The 14433-nt window shown below is 43.6% G+C and overlaps 1 pseudogene; it reads left to right on the forward strand.

Annotated features, from left to right (window-relative positions):
* The first annotated feature begins 9996 nt into the window (after nt 1–9996).
* Nucleotides 9997–11488, forward strand: LOC135566462 (GTPase IMAP family member 9-like; annotated as a pseudogene).
* The last annotated feature ends 2945 nt before the right edge of the window (nt 11489–14433 follow it).

The raw sequence follows: 14433 nt of genomic DNA on the forward strand, positions 1-14433 counted from the left end.
ATGTCACGCTCAAGTCGTAGGTAGCTACAACAGCGTCATAACTGTAGATGTCACACCAAGTCGTAGGTAGCTACAACGTCATACCAGTAGATGTCACTCCAAGTCGTAGGTAGCTGGCAAATAACGTCACAACAGTAGATGTCACGCCCAAGTCGTAGGTAGCTACAATAATGTCATACCAGTAGATGTCACACCAAGTCGTAGGTAGCTACAACAACGTCATACCAGTAGATGTCACACCAAGTCGTAGGTAGCTACAACAACGTCATACCAGTAGATGTCACGCCAAGTCGTAGGTAGCTACAACAATGTCCTACCAGTAGATGTCACACCAAGTCGTAGGTAGCTACAACAACGTCCTACCAGTAGATGTCACACCAAGTCGTAGGTAGCTACAACAATGTCCTACCAGTAGATGTCACGCCAAGTCGTAGGTAGCTACAACAACGTCATAACAGTAGATGTCACGCCAAGTCGTAGGTAGCTACAACAACGTCATAACAGTAGATGTCACGCCAAGTCGTAGGTAGCTACAACAATGTCCTACCAGTAGATGTCACACCAAGTCGTAGTAGTAGCTACAACAACGTCATACCAGTAGATGTCACGCCAAGTCGTAGGTAGCTACAACAACGTCCTACCAGTAGATGTCACACCAAGTCGTAGGTAGCTACAACAACGTCATAACAGTAGATGTCACACCAAGTCGTAGGTAGCTACAACAACGTCATACCAGTAGATGTCACACCAAGTCGTAGGTAGCTACAACAACGTCCTACCAGTAGATGTCACACCAAGTCGTAGGTAGCTACAACAACGTCATACCTGTAGATGTCACACCAAGTCGTAGGTAGCTACAACAACGTCATACCAGTAGATGTCACACTCAAGTCGTAGGTAGCTACAACAACGTCATACCAGTAGATGTCACACCAAGTCGTAGGTAGCTACAACAACGTCATACCAGTAGATGTCACACCAAGTCGTAGGTAGCTACAACAACGTCATACCAGTAGATGTCACACCAAGTCGTAGGTAGCTACAACAACGTCATACCAGTAGATGTCACACCAAGTCGTAGGTAGCTACAACAACGTCATACCAGTAGATGTCACACCAAGTCGTAGGTAGCTACAACAACGTCATACCAGTAGATGTCACACCAAGTCGTAGGTAGCTACAACAACGTCATACCAGTAGATGTCACACCAAGTCGTAGGTAGCTACAACAACGTCATACCAGTAGATGTCACACCAAGTCGTAGGTAGCTACAACAACGTCATACCAGTAGATGTCACACCAAGTCGTAGGTAGCTACAACAACGTCATACCAGTAGATGTCACACCAAGTCGTAGGTAGCTACAACAACGTCATACCAGTAGATGTCACACCAAGTCGTAGGTAGCTACAACAACGTCATACCAGTAGATGTCACACCAAGTCGTAGGTAGCTACAACAACGCTCATACCAGTAGATGTCACACCAAGTCGTAGGTAGCTACAGCAACGTCATACCAGTAGATGTCACACCAAGTCGTAGGTAGCTACAACAATGTCCTACCAGTAGATGTCACACCAAGTCGTGGGGTGCTAGCAATGTCATACCTGAATTGTCACACCAGTCGTAGGTAAGCTACAACAGCGACCAGTAGATGTCACACCAGAGTCGTAGGTAGCTACAACAACGTCATACCAAACATGCATACATATTTAGGAGTGTTTTTGTAAGATGAAACTGTAAGAATGGGGTTTCTGTTATGGATCTCCATTCAGTTCCTAATAAAATGTACATATTTAGGAGTGTTTTTTGTAAGATGTGAAACTGTAAGATCCCTATGGGGTTTCTGTTATGGATCTCCATTCAGTTCCTAATAAAATGTACATATTTAGGAGTGTTTTTGTAAGATGTGAAACTGTAAGATCCCTATGGGGTTTCTGTTATGGATCTCCATTCAGTTCCTAATAAAATGTACATATTTAGGAGTGTTTTTGTAAGATGTGAAACTGTAAGATCCCTATGGGGTTTCTGTTATGGATCTCCATTCAGTTCCTAATAAAATGTACATATTTAGGAGTGTTTTTGTAAGATGAAACTGTAAGATCCCTATGGGGTTTCTGTTATGGATCTCCATTCAGTTCCTAATAAAATGTACATATTTAGGAGTGTTTTTGTAAGATGTGAAACTGTAAGATCCCTATGGGGTTTCTGTTATGGATCTCCATTCAGTTCCTAATAAAATGTACATATTTAGGAGTGTTTTTGTAAGATGTGAAACTGTAAGATCCCTATGTGGTTTCTGTTATGGATCTCCATTCAGTTCCTAATAAAATGTACATATTTAGAGTGTTTTTGTTCCTAATAAAATGTACATATTTAGGAGTGTTTTTGTAAGAAACTGTAAGATCCCTATGGGGTTTCTGTTATGGATCTCCCATTCAGTTCCTAATAAAATGTACATATTTAGGAGTAGGAGTTTTTGTAAGATGTGAAACTGTAAGATCCCTATGGGTTTCTGTTATGGATCTCCATTCAGTTCCTAATAAAATGTACATATTTAGGAGTGTTTTGTAAGATGTGAAACTGTAAGATCCCTATGGGGTTTCTGTTATGGATCTCCATTCAGTTCCTAATAAAATGTACATATTTAGAGTGTTTTTGTAAGATGTGAAACTGTAAGATCCCTATGGGGTTTCTGTTATGGATCTCCATTCAGTTCCTAATAAAATGTACATATTTAGGAGTGTTTTTGTAAAGATGTGAAACTGTAAGATCCCTATGGGGTTTCTGTTATGGATCTCCATTCAGTTCCTAATAAAATGTACATATTTAGGAGTGTTTTGTAAGATGTGAACTGTAAGATCCCTATGGGGTTTCTGTTATGGATCTCCATTCAGTTCCTAATAAAATGTACATATTTAGGAGTGTTTTTGTAAGATGTGAAACTGTAAGATCCCTATGGGGTTTCTGTTATGGATCTCCATTCAGTTCCTAATAAAATGTACTGTAAGATATTTAGGAGTGTTTTTGTAAGATGTGAAACTGTAAGATCCCTATGGGGTTTCTGTTATGGATCTCCATTCAGTTCCTAATAAAATGTACATATTTAGGAGTGTTTTTGTAAGATGTGAAACTGTAAGATCCCTATGGGGTTTCTGTTATGGATCTCCATTCAGTTCCTAATAAAATGTACATATTTAGGAGTGTTTTTGTAAGATGAAACTGTAAGATCCCTATGGGGTTTCTGTTATGGATCTCCATTCAGTTCCTAATAAAATGTACATATTTAGGAGTGTTTTTGTAAGATGTGAAACTGTAAGATCCTATGGGGTTTCTGTTATGGATCTCCATTCAGTTCCTAATAAAATGTACATATTTAGGAGTGTTTTGTAAGATGTGAAACTGTAAGATCCCTATGGGGTTTCTGTTATGGATCTCCATTCAGTTCCTAATAAAATGTACATATTTAGGAGTGTTTTTGTAAGATGTGAAACTGTAAGATCCCTATGGGGTTTCTGTTATGGATCTCCATTCAGTTCCTAATAAAATGTACATATTTAGGAGTGTTTTTTGTAAGATGTGAAACTGTAAGATCCCTATGGGGTTTCTGTTATGGATCTCCATTCAGTTCCTAATAAAATGTACATATTTAGGAGTGTTTTGTAAGATGTGAAACTGTAAGATCCCTATGGGGTTTCTGTTATGGATCTCCATTCAGTTCCTAATAAAATGTACATATTTAGGAGTGTTTTTGTAAGATGTGAAACTGTAAGATCCCAAAGATGAAATGGGGTTTCTGTTATGGATCTCCATTCAGTTCTAATAAAATGTACATATTTAGGAGTGTTTTTGTAAGATGTGAAACTGTAAGATCCCTATGGGGTTTCTGTTATGGATCTCCATTCAGTTCCTAATAAAATGTACATATTTAGGAGTGTTTTTTGTAAGATGTGAAACTGTAAGATCCCTATGGGGTTTCTGTTATGGATCTCCATTCAGTTCCTAATAAAATGTACATATTTAGGAGTGTTTTGTAAGATGTGAAACTGTAAGATCCCTATGGGGTTTCTGTTATGGATCTCCATTCAGTTCCTAATAAAATGTACATATTTAGGAGTGTTTTGTAAGATGTGAAACTGTAAGATCCTATGGGGTTTCTGTTATGGATCTCCATTCAGTTCCTAATAAAATGTACATATTTAGGAGTGTTTTTGTAAGATGTGAAACTGTAAGATCCCTATGGGGTTTCTGTTATGGATCTCCATTCAGTTCCTAATAAAATGCCTGACCATTTGCTGTACTATATTTACTGTGTTGAAGCACAGATCTGATCTTCCACATACTAAACTGTACAGTCTCAGACAGGTACCAGGAGAGACTGTCTCTAGCGTTGGATCTCCACCTGTCTCCTAAGGTCTGTCTCCCTGACTGGACTGACTCCCTAGCAACGTTGGAGTCTGTCTCCTGGTTGACCTGTCTGTGAGACTGACTCCTCAGGAAGTCTGTCTCTCCTGGTTGACCTGTCTGTGAGACTGTCTCCTAGCAACGTTGGAGTCTGTCTCTCCTGGTTGACCTGTCTGTGAGACTGACTCCCTAGCAAGCGTTGGAGTCTGTCTCTCCTGGTTGACCTGTCTGTGAGACTGACCTCCTAGCAACGTTGGAGTCTGTCTCTCCCTGGTTGACCTGTCTGTGAGACTGACCTCCCTAGCAACGTTGGAGTCTGTCTCTCCTGGTTGACCTGTCTGTGAGACTGACCTCTAACAACGTTGGAGTCTGTCTCTCCTGGTTGACCTGTCTGTGAGACTGACCTCCTAGCAACGTTGGAGTCTGTCTCTCCTGGTTGACCTGTCTGTGAGACTGACCTCCTAGCAACGTTGGAGTCTGTCTCTCCTGGTTGACCTGTCTGTGAGACTGACCTCCTAGCAACGTTGGAGTCTGTCTCTCCTGGTTGACCTGTCTGTGAGACTGACTCCCTAGCAACGTTGAGTCTGTCTCTCCTGGTTGACCTGTCTGTGAGACTGACCTCCTAGCAACGTTGAGTCTGTCTCTCCTGGTTGACCTGTCTGTGAGACTGACCTCCTAGCAACGTTGAGTCTGTCTCTCCTGGTTGACCTGTCTGTGAGACTGACCTCCTAGCAACGTTGGAGTCTGTCTCTCCTGGTTGACCTGTCTGTGAGACTGACTCCCTAGCAACGTTGAGTCTGTCTCTCCTGGTTGACCTGTCTGTGAGACTGACCTCCTAGCAACGTTGGAGTCTGTCTCCCCTGGTTGACCTGTCTGTGATACTGACTCCTATGCTTAGCGTTGGAGTCTGTCTCCCCTGGTTGACCTGTCTGTGATACTGACTCCTAGCAACGTTGGAGTCTGTCTCCCTGGTTGACCTGTCTGTGAGACTGACTCCCTAGCAGCGTTAGAGTCCGTCTCTCCTGGTTGACCTGTCTGTGAGACTGACTCCCTAGCAACGAAGGATTCTGTCTGTCCTGGTTGACCTGTCTGTGAGACTGACTTTTTGTCTGTCATGGGTTCTGCCACACAGTGTGTAAACACAACTGGTTCTATCACACAGTGTGTAAACACACAACTGGTTCTGTCACACAGTGTGTAAACACACAACTGGTTCTGCCACACAGTGCGTAAACACACAACTGGTTCTATTACACAGTGCGTAAACACACAACTGGTTCTGCCACACAGTGCGTAAACACACAATTGGTTCTGCCACACAGTGTGTAAACACACAACTGGTTCTATCACACAGTGTGTAAACACACAACTGGTTCTGCCACACAGTGTGTAAACACACAACTGGTTCTATCACACAGTGTGTAAACACACACTGGTTCTGCCACACAGTGTGTAAACACACAACTGGTTCTATCACACAGTGTGTAAACACACAACTGGTTCTGCCACACAGTGTGTCTGGTTCTGCCACACAGTGTGTAAACACACAACTGGTTCAGTGTGTACTGGTTCTGCCACACAGTGTGTAAACACACAACTGGTTCTATCACACAGTGTGTAAACACACAACTGGTTCTTCAGTGTGTAAACACACAACTGGTTCTGCCACACAGTGTGTAAACACACAACTGGTTCTACCACACAGTGTGTAAACACACAACTGGTTCTATCACACAGTGTGTAAACACACAACTGGTTCTACCACAGTGTGTAAACACACAACTGGTTCTGCCACACAGTGTGTAAACACACAACTGGTTCTGCCACACAGTGTGTAAAACACACAACTGGTTCTATCACACAGTGTGTAAAACACAACTGGTTCTATCACAGTGTGTAAACACACAACTGGTTCTGCCACACAGTGTGTAAACACACAACTGGTTCTACCACACAGTGTGTAAAACACAACTGGTTCTATCACACAGTGTGTAAACACACAACTGGTTCTACCACACAGTGTGTAAGCTGGTTCACCACACAGTGTGTAAACACACAACTGGTTCTACCACACAGTGTGTAAACACACAACTGGTTCTGCCACACAGTGTGTAAACACACAACTGGTTCTACCACACAGTGTGTAAACACACAACTGGTTCTATCACACAGTGTGTAAACACACAACTGGTTCTGCCACACAGTGTGTAAACACACAACTGGTTCTGCCACACAGTGTGTAAACACACAACTGGTTTCTACCACACAGTGTGTAAACACACAACTGGTTCTATCACACAGTGTGTAAACACACAACTGGTTCTGCCACACAGTGTGTAAACACACAACTGGTTCTGCCACACAGTGTGTAAACACACAACTGGTTCTACCACACAGTGTGTAAACACACAACTGGTTCTATCACACAGTGTGTAAACACACAACTGGTTCTGCCACACAGTGTGTACAACTGGTTCTGCCACACAGTGTGTAAACACACAACTGGTTCTACCACACAGTGTGTAAACACACAACTGGTTCTACCACACAGTGTGTAAACACACAACTGGTTTCTACACACTGGTTCTGCCACACAGTGTGTAAACACACAACTGGTTCTATCACACAGTGTGTAACACACACAACTGGTTCTATCACACAGTGTGTAAACACACAACTGGTTCTATCACAGTGTGTAAACACACAACTGGTTCTACCACACAGTGTGTAAACCAACAGCTGGTTCTATCACACAGTGTGTAAACACACAACTGGTTCTACCACACAGTGTGTAAACACACAACTGGTTCTACCACACAGTGTGTAAACACACAACTGGTTCTACCACACAGTGTGTAAACACACACTGGTTCTGCCCACAGTGTGTAAACACACAACTGGTTCTACCACACAGTGTGTAAACACACAACTGGTTCTATCACACAGTGTGTAAACACACAACTGGTTCTGCCACACAGTGTGTAAACACACAACTGGTTCTGCCACACAGTGTGTAAACACACAACTGGTTCTACCACACAGTGTGTAAACACACAACTGGTTCTATCACACAGTGTGTAAACACACAACTGGTTCTGCCACACAGTGTGTAAACACACAACTGGTTCTGCCACACAGTGTGTAAACACACAACTGGTTCTACCACACAGTGTGTAAACACACAACTGGTTCTATCACACAGTGTGTAAACACACAACTGGTTCTGCCACACAGTGTGTAAACACACAACTGGTTCTGCCACACAGTGTGTAAACACACAACTGGTTCTACCACACAGTGTGTAAACACACAACTGGTTCTACCAGCAGCAAATGTTTTATTGAACAAGGAAGGTCAGTTAATAACAAACTCTAATTTACAATGACAGCCAACCCCAGACATATTGTGTGCCTCCTCTGAGACTCCCAATCACAGCCAGATGGGATACAGCCTGGATTTGAACCAGGGGACTGTAATGACATCTCCTGCACTCAGATGCAGTGCCTTAGACCGCTGGGCCATTCAGGAGCCTTTAAGGAAAAAACAAGCTGTCAAACATTTAGTGAGTTACCTTTTGCTTGAGTGTAGATGGAATAGTCTAAAATGAGTAACCTATGCACATCCGGGAACCCGTAATGCATTCTGATTGGCTGTAGCCGCTGATATCACTTTCCATTTGACTCTAAATTATAAAGTTGACGTTCTAAAGCCTACAGTTCAAACCGATTTGATCAGATTTGTATATGCCTATATCTTCTCATTTAAATGATATCGTGAACTGGATTATTATGCAACGATAAACGATATAGTTTGTTATTTTAGCGTGTGTGAATGAATAAAGTAATCGGAGCGCTCGACCGAACGACGTCGTTGACAGAATTGAAGACGTAGAATTGTCCAGTCGGCAAATTCCGTAAGTAATGGACGTACATGATTCCTGCGGTAAAACAGTTCTGTCTATTGGTTGAATATTACTGTCCACTTTATTATAATTATCCTATGTATATTGTTATATGTCATGTTTTTCTTTCTTTCTGTGAAGTACTTGTGATGGGTTCGGTGTTCAGTAACTGTACAAAGCGGTGCATCGTGCCCTTATAGGCCTGTACACAAAGCCTCATGAGATATTCAAATATACGTTCTGATCACACTAATTATCAGGCTATTAATTTCCTCCACATTAACCATATACACACCGTTGTTTTAATAGGTTAAGCTGCACAATTATGGCATCCAATGAGCGTGAGTATCATTCCTTATTCGATACATTGTTGGATCCCATTGGGCACAGACGTCAAACCAACATCTATTCCACCACGGTTCAATGTGGTGAATTGAAATAACGTGGGAAACAACGTTGATTCAACCAGTGTGTTCCCAGTGGGATATTGCAATTGTTATTGCTGAGTAAGGTCTGTATGTAGTATATAGGTATTATAGTATATTATACTGTATTATAGTATATTATAGTGTATTATAGTATATTATACTGTATTATATAGTATATTATAGTGTGTTGTGTTTGTGTATGCTGACTTCTCTAAATTAATTTCCATGTAAATAATATTATAGTATATTATAGTGTATTATAGTATATTATACTGTATTATAGTATATTATACTGTATTATAGTATATTATAGTGTGTTGTGTTTGTGTATGCTGACTTCTCTAAATTAATTTCCATGTAAATAATATTATAGTATATTATAGTGTATTATAGTATATTATAGTGTATTATAGTATATTATACTGTATTATAGTATACTATAGTGTGTTTGTGTATGCTGACTTCTCTAAATTAATTTCCATGTAAATAACAACAAAGTATATTTAAGCAATAAGACCAGAGGAGGTGTGGTGTAATGTACTGTAGCTAAGGGCTGTTCTAAAGTATATTTAAGCAATAAGACCAGAGGAGGTGTGGTGTAATGTACTGTAGCTGGGGCTGTTCTAAAGTATATTTAAGCAATAAGACCAGAGGAGGTGTGGTGTAATGTACTGTAGCTAAGCAATAAGACCAGAGGAGGTGTGGTGTAATGTACTGTAGCTAAGGGCTGTTCTAAAGTATATTTAAGCAATAAGACCAGAGGAGGTGTGGTGTAATGTACTGTAGCTAAGGGCTGTTCTAAAGTATATTTAAGCAATAAGACCAGAGGAGGTGTGGTGTAATGTACTGTAGCTAAGCAATAAGACCAGAGGAGGTGTGGTGTAATGTACTGCAGCTAAGGGCTGTTCTAAAGTATATTTAAGCAATAAGACCAGAGGAGGTGTGGTGTAATGTACTGCAGCTAAGGGCTGTTCTTACAGACGACGCAACACTGAATGTCTGGACACGGCCCTTAGCAGTGGTATATTGGCCATATACCACAAACTCAAGGTGCTTTATTTCTGTTATAAACTGGTTACCAAGCGTGATTAGAGCAGTCAAAATAAATGTTTTGTCATACCCCGTGGTATACGGTCTGATATACCACGGCTGTCGGCAATCAGCATTCAGGGCTCGAACCACCCAGTTTATAACATACTTTATATTATAGTGGGTTGTGTTTTGTATTTGTATACTGACTTCTATAAATGAATTTTCCATGAAATGGACAGTAAAGTATGTTGTATGGTATGTCAGGAAGGGATCTGGGTTGACAGTATATTTAGTAGGCCTGTAACATGTTTTCATAGGTTCTCAGAGGAGAAGAGCAGCATGGAGGAGCCCCCTTATTGTGAGTTCTATACATTTTAGTTTTGTATTCATCTGTACATAAATAAATACTTGTGATGGCCAAGAGAATAGTGCATGCTGGTCTAATTGTACTTTTGTTGACTGTTGGTGTGTGTGTGTGTGTGTGTGTTTGTCAGTGTCAGGCGATACAGAGTTTAGAGTCCTTCTCTTTGGGAGAAGTGGCCGCAGTCAATTTTCTCTGGCAAACTCCATTCTGGGGACAGATGTGTTCAGCGATGAGCTCTGCAACATTACAGAGTCAGAGACACAGGAGCGAGGCGTTCGAGAGGGAAACTAGCTGTGGTCAACACTCCAAACCTCTCTGAGTACCAGGCATCCCAGAAAGAGCTGAAGAGTGTTCAAGTTGTCTGTGTGTATGTCCTCTCCTGGTCCCTACGTCGTTCTCTTTGCATTCGACCTGAACAACATCTCACCAAGTGCAGTAAGCATCCTGGAACTCGTCACAAAGCATTTTGGGGACAGCATCTTGAACCACATGATGGTTGTGGTGTGTCATGAAGAGGAGAAGGAGGATTCAGCTCTTGAGGAGAAAGTCAAGACTAACAGAGACTTCAGGGAGCTCATTGAGAAGTGTGGCGAAGGTATCACCTCTTCAATGAGAGGAAGGCCGGAGAGATGAGAAGATTTCCAGACAGCTCCTTGGGAAGATGGACGACATGGTGAGGAAAACGGATGCAGATTCTACTCAATCACCAATACCAGGAAGCAGAGAGAGAATCCAGAAGAGGAGTGTTTCATGATGAAAGGGAGAAAGAAAGAGATGCTGACAAAGAGGAAGGAGCTGGAGAGCAGGTACACATGTGAAGGTCTTGAGAAGGAGCTGCAGAGCAGGTACACAGGTGAAGGTCTTGAGAAAGAGCTGGAGAGCAGGTACACAGGTGAAGGTCTTGAGAAGGGGCTGCAGAGCAGGTACACAGGTGAAGGTCTTGAAGAGCTGGAGAGCAGGTACACAGGTGAAGGTCTTGAGAAGAGCTGGAGAGCAGGTACACAGGTGAAGGTCTTGAAGGAGCTTCTGGGGTTTGAGACAAGGATAAGAGTAGAGAACCGAGGAAGGCTGAGAGGAAGATCTCAGAGGTACTGGGATTTACTCTCACAGCAGTTGACTATGCTGCTGCAGTAGGTAAAGGGGCAGCTCTAGGGGCTTTATGTGGAGCGGTCGTGGGGTTTGAGGGTATGGCGGTGGGAGCCGCTGTAGGTGTCGGGGGTTCATAGGAGGTGCTGCTAGTGCGGCATGGGGTTACCTCACAAACACTGCTGCACAAATGAATAGGCGTTGAGACATTGCTGCTTACATCGATGATGCATTGCCCAGTTTAACAGACTGTGTCATTTTGATGCTGTTCCTGCCCAGTTTATCCAGATTGTGTCATTTGATGCTGTTCCTGCCCAGTTTATCAGATTGTGTCATTTTGATGCTGTTCCTGCCCAGTTTAACAGACTGTCATTTTGATGCTGTTCCTGCCCAGTTTAACAGATTGTGTCATTTTGATGCTGTTCCTGCCCAGTTTAACAGAGATTTTGGGTCATTTTTGATGCTGTTCCTGCCCAGTTTAACAGATTGGGTCATTTTGATGCTGTTCCTGCCCAGTTGAACACCCCTGTCAGAGTGCAGAGGTCTGGGGCCAATCGGTTCAGTTAGCCACATGCTATTTGTCAGTGAGAAAAATATTCAGAGATGTATGTTTTGTAGATATTAGACGCCTGTTGATTTGTTTTTGGGCTGCTGATCTGGTGATGGTTTCTAGTCGGTTATTTTAAACAGATTAATTGTTGAAATATCGTACAAATTCATGAATAAAGGAAGATCCTTTAACGATGGAATATTTAAAACGTTAATAAATGCTGTTGTTTTAGTTCTTGAATTCCAATAAATCTGTGTCCATTTAAATAGAAATAAATATAAATATACATTCTAAATCCATTTATGAAAGTTACATAGTTATTTTTTTTATTTTTTATTACTGCTGTTAGTACATGTCTCTATTTTTGCCTAATAAATTCCTTCTTTTAAAAAAATAATTCCTGTTTTGCTTCCTGTAGTATTTTATTGTCATTAAGCGTATCTGATCTTCCATTGCATACTGTACAAACAGTCAGCAGACAGTTTAATCAGGAGGAGACCAGTCCAATCTCCCTGTCGGTTCTCTTGCTCTTTCAGCTTCAACTCTTCCATCTCAAAGACATTCCACTTCATCTTTCCACCAGCCGTCCCTCCAGCACTCCTTCACGGCTAAACTCCTTCACAGCTAAACTCCTTCACAGCTAAACTCCTTCACTGCTAAACTCCTTCACAGCTATTCTCCTTCACAGCTAAACTCCTACACGGCTAAACTCCTTCACAGCTACACTCCTACACAGCTAAACTCCTACACAGCTACACTCCTACAAAGCTAAACTCCTACACAGCTAAACTCCTACACGGCTAAACTCCTTCACGGCTAAACTCCTTCACAGCTAAACTCCAACACAGCTAAACTCCTTCACGGCTAAACTCCTTCACGGCTAAACTCCTTCACAGCTAAACTCCTTCACAGCTATTCTTCTTCACAGCTAAACTCCTTCACGGCTAAACTCCTACACAGCTAAACTCCTTCACAGCTAAACTCCTTCACAGCTAAACTCCTACACTGCTGCACAAATCCAGTCTAGCAGAGCTCTGGTGTCCAGCCTTCCACGATGACTACTGGATCTCTGGCTGCAGAACCCACTGATACTGTACTGCACAGTACCGCTCTCTCATCTCTCTGTCTCCTCTGTCTCTGTGTGTGGCAGTTGAGGCTGGGGACGAGGCTAGCCACCACATAGTCTCATCCACAGGCTCAACTGATACAGTACAGAGAGACAGCGCAGGCTAGTGGACGAGGCTAGCCACCACAGTCTCATCCACAGGCTCAACTGATACAGTACAGAGAGACAGCGCAGGCTAGTGGACGAGGCTAGCCACCACATAGTCTCATCCACAGGCTCAACTGATACAGTACAGAGAGACAGCGCAGGCTAGTGGACGAGACTAGCTACTACAGGGCTAGCTCTGGTCCAGGGTGTTATTGAACCTTCAGGAAGGATCAGCGTTAGCAAGCCACATTAACACACCCTGGACCAGAGCTACTGCAGGGCCCAGTGCTGCTGTTTGTCAGCTCTAACACCCTGGACCAGAGCTACTGCAGGGCCCAGTGCTGCTGTTTGACAGCTCTAACACCCTGGACCAGAGCTACTGCAGGGCCCAGTGCTGCTGTTTGACAGCTCTAACACCCTGGACCAGAGCTACTGCAGGGCCCAGTGCTGCTGCTTGTCAGCTCTAACACCCTGGACCAGAGCTACTGCAGGGCCCAGTGCTGCTGTTTGTCAGCTCTAACACCCTGGACCAGAGCTACTGCAGGGCCCAGTGCTGCTGTTTGACAGCTCTAACACCCTGGACCAGAGCTACTGCAGGGCCCAGTGCTGCTGTTTGACAGCTCTAACACCCTGGACCAGAGCTACTGCAGGGCCCAGTGCTGCTGTTTGTCAGCTCTAACACCCTGGACCAGAGCTACTGCAGGGCCCAGTGCTGCTGTTTGACAGCTCTAACACCCTGGACCAGAGCTACTGCAGGGCCCAGTGCTGCTGTTTGTCAGCTCTAACACCCTGGACCAGAGCTACTGCAGGGCCCAGTGCTGCTGTTTGACAGCTCTAACACCCTGGACCAGAGCTACTGCAGGGCCCAGTGCTGCTGTTTGACAGCTCTAACACCCTGGACCAGAGCTACTGCAGGGCCCAGTGCTGCTGTTTGTCAGCTCTAACACCCTGGACCAGAGCTACTGCAGGGCCCAGTGCTGCTGTTTGACAGCTCTAACACCCTGGACCAGAGCTACTGCAGGGCCCAGTGCTGCTGTTTGACAGCTCTAACACCCTGGACCAGAGCTACTGCAGGGCCCAGTGCTGCTGTTTGACAGCTCTAACACCCTGGACCAGAGCTACTGCAGGGCCCAGTGCTGCTGTTTGTCAGCTCTAACACCCTGGACCAGAGCTACTGCAGGGCCCAGTGCTGCTGTTTGACAGCTCTAACACCCTGGACCAGAGCTACTGCAGGGCCCAGTGCTGCTGTTTGACAGCTCTAACACCCTGGACCAGAGCTACTGCAGGGCCCAGTGCTGCTGTTTGACAGCTCTAACACCCTGGACCAGAGCTACTGCAGGGCCCAGTGCTGCTGTTTGACAGCTCTAACACCCTGGACCAGAGCTACTGCAGGGCCCAGTGCTGCTGTTTGACAGCTCTAACACCCTGGACCAGAGCTACTGCAGGGCCCAGTGC

The sequence above is a fragment of the Oncorhynchus nerka genome, unplaced genomic scaffold, assembly GCF_034236695.1.
Source record: "Oncorhynchus nerka isolate Pitt River unplaced genomic scaffold, Oner_Uvic_2.0 unplaced_scaffold_4816, whole genome shotgun sequence".
In the NCBI taxonomy this organism is placed as follows: domain Eukaryota; kingdom Metazoa; phylum Chordata; class Actinopteri; order Salmoniformes; family Salmonidae; genus Oncorhynchus; species Oncorhynchus nerka.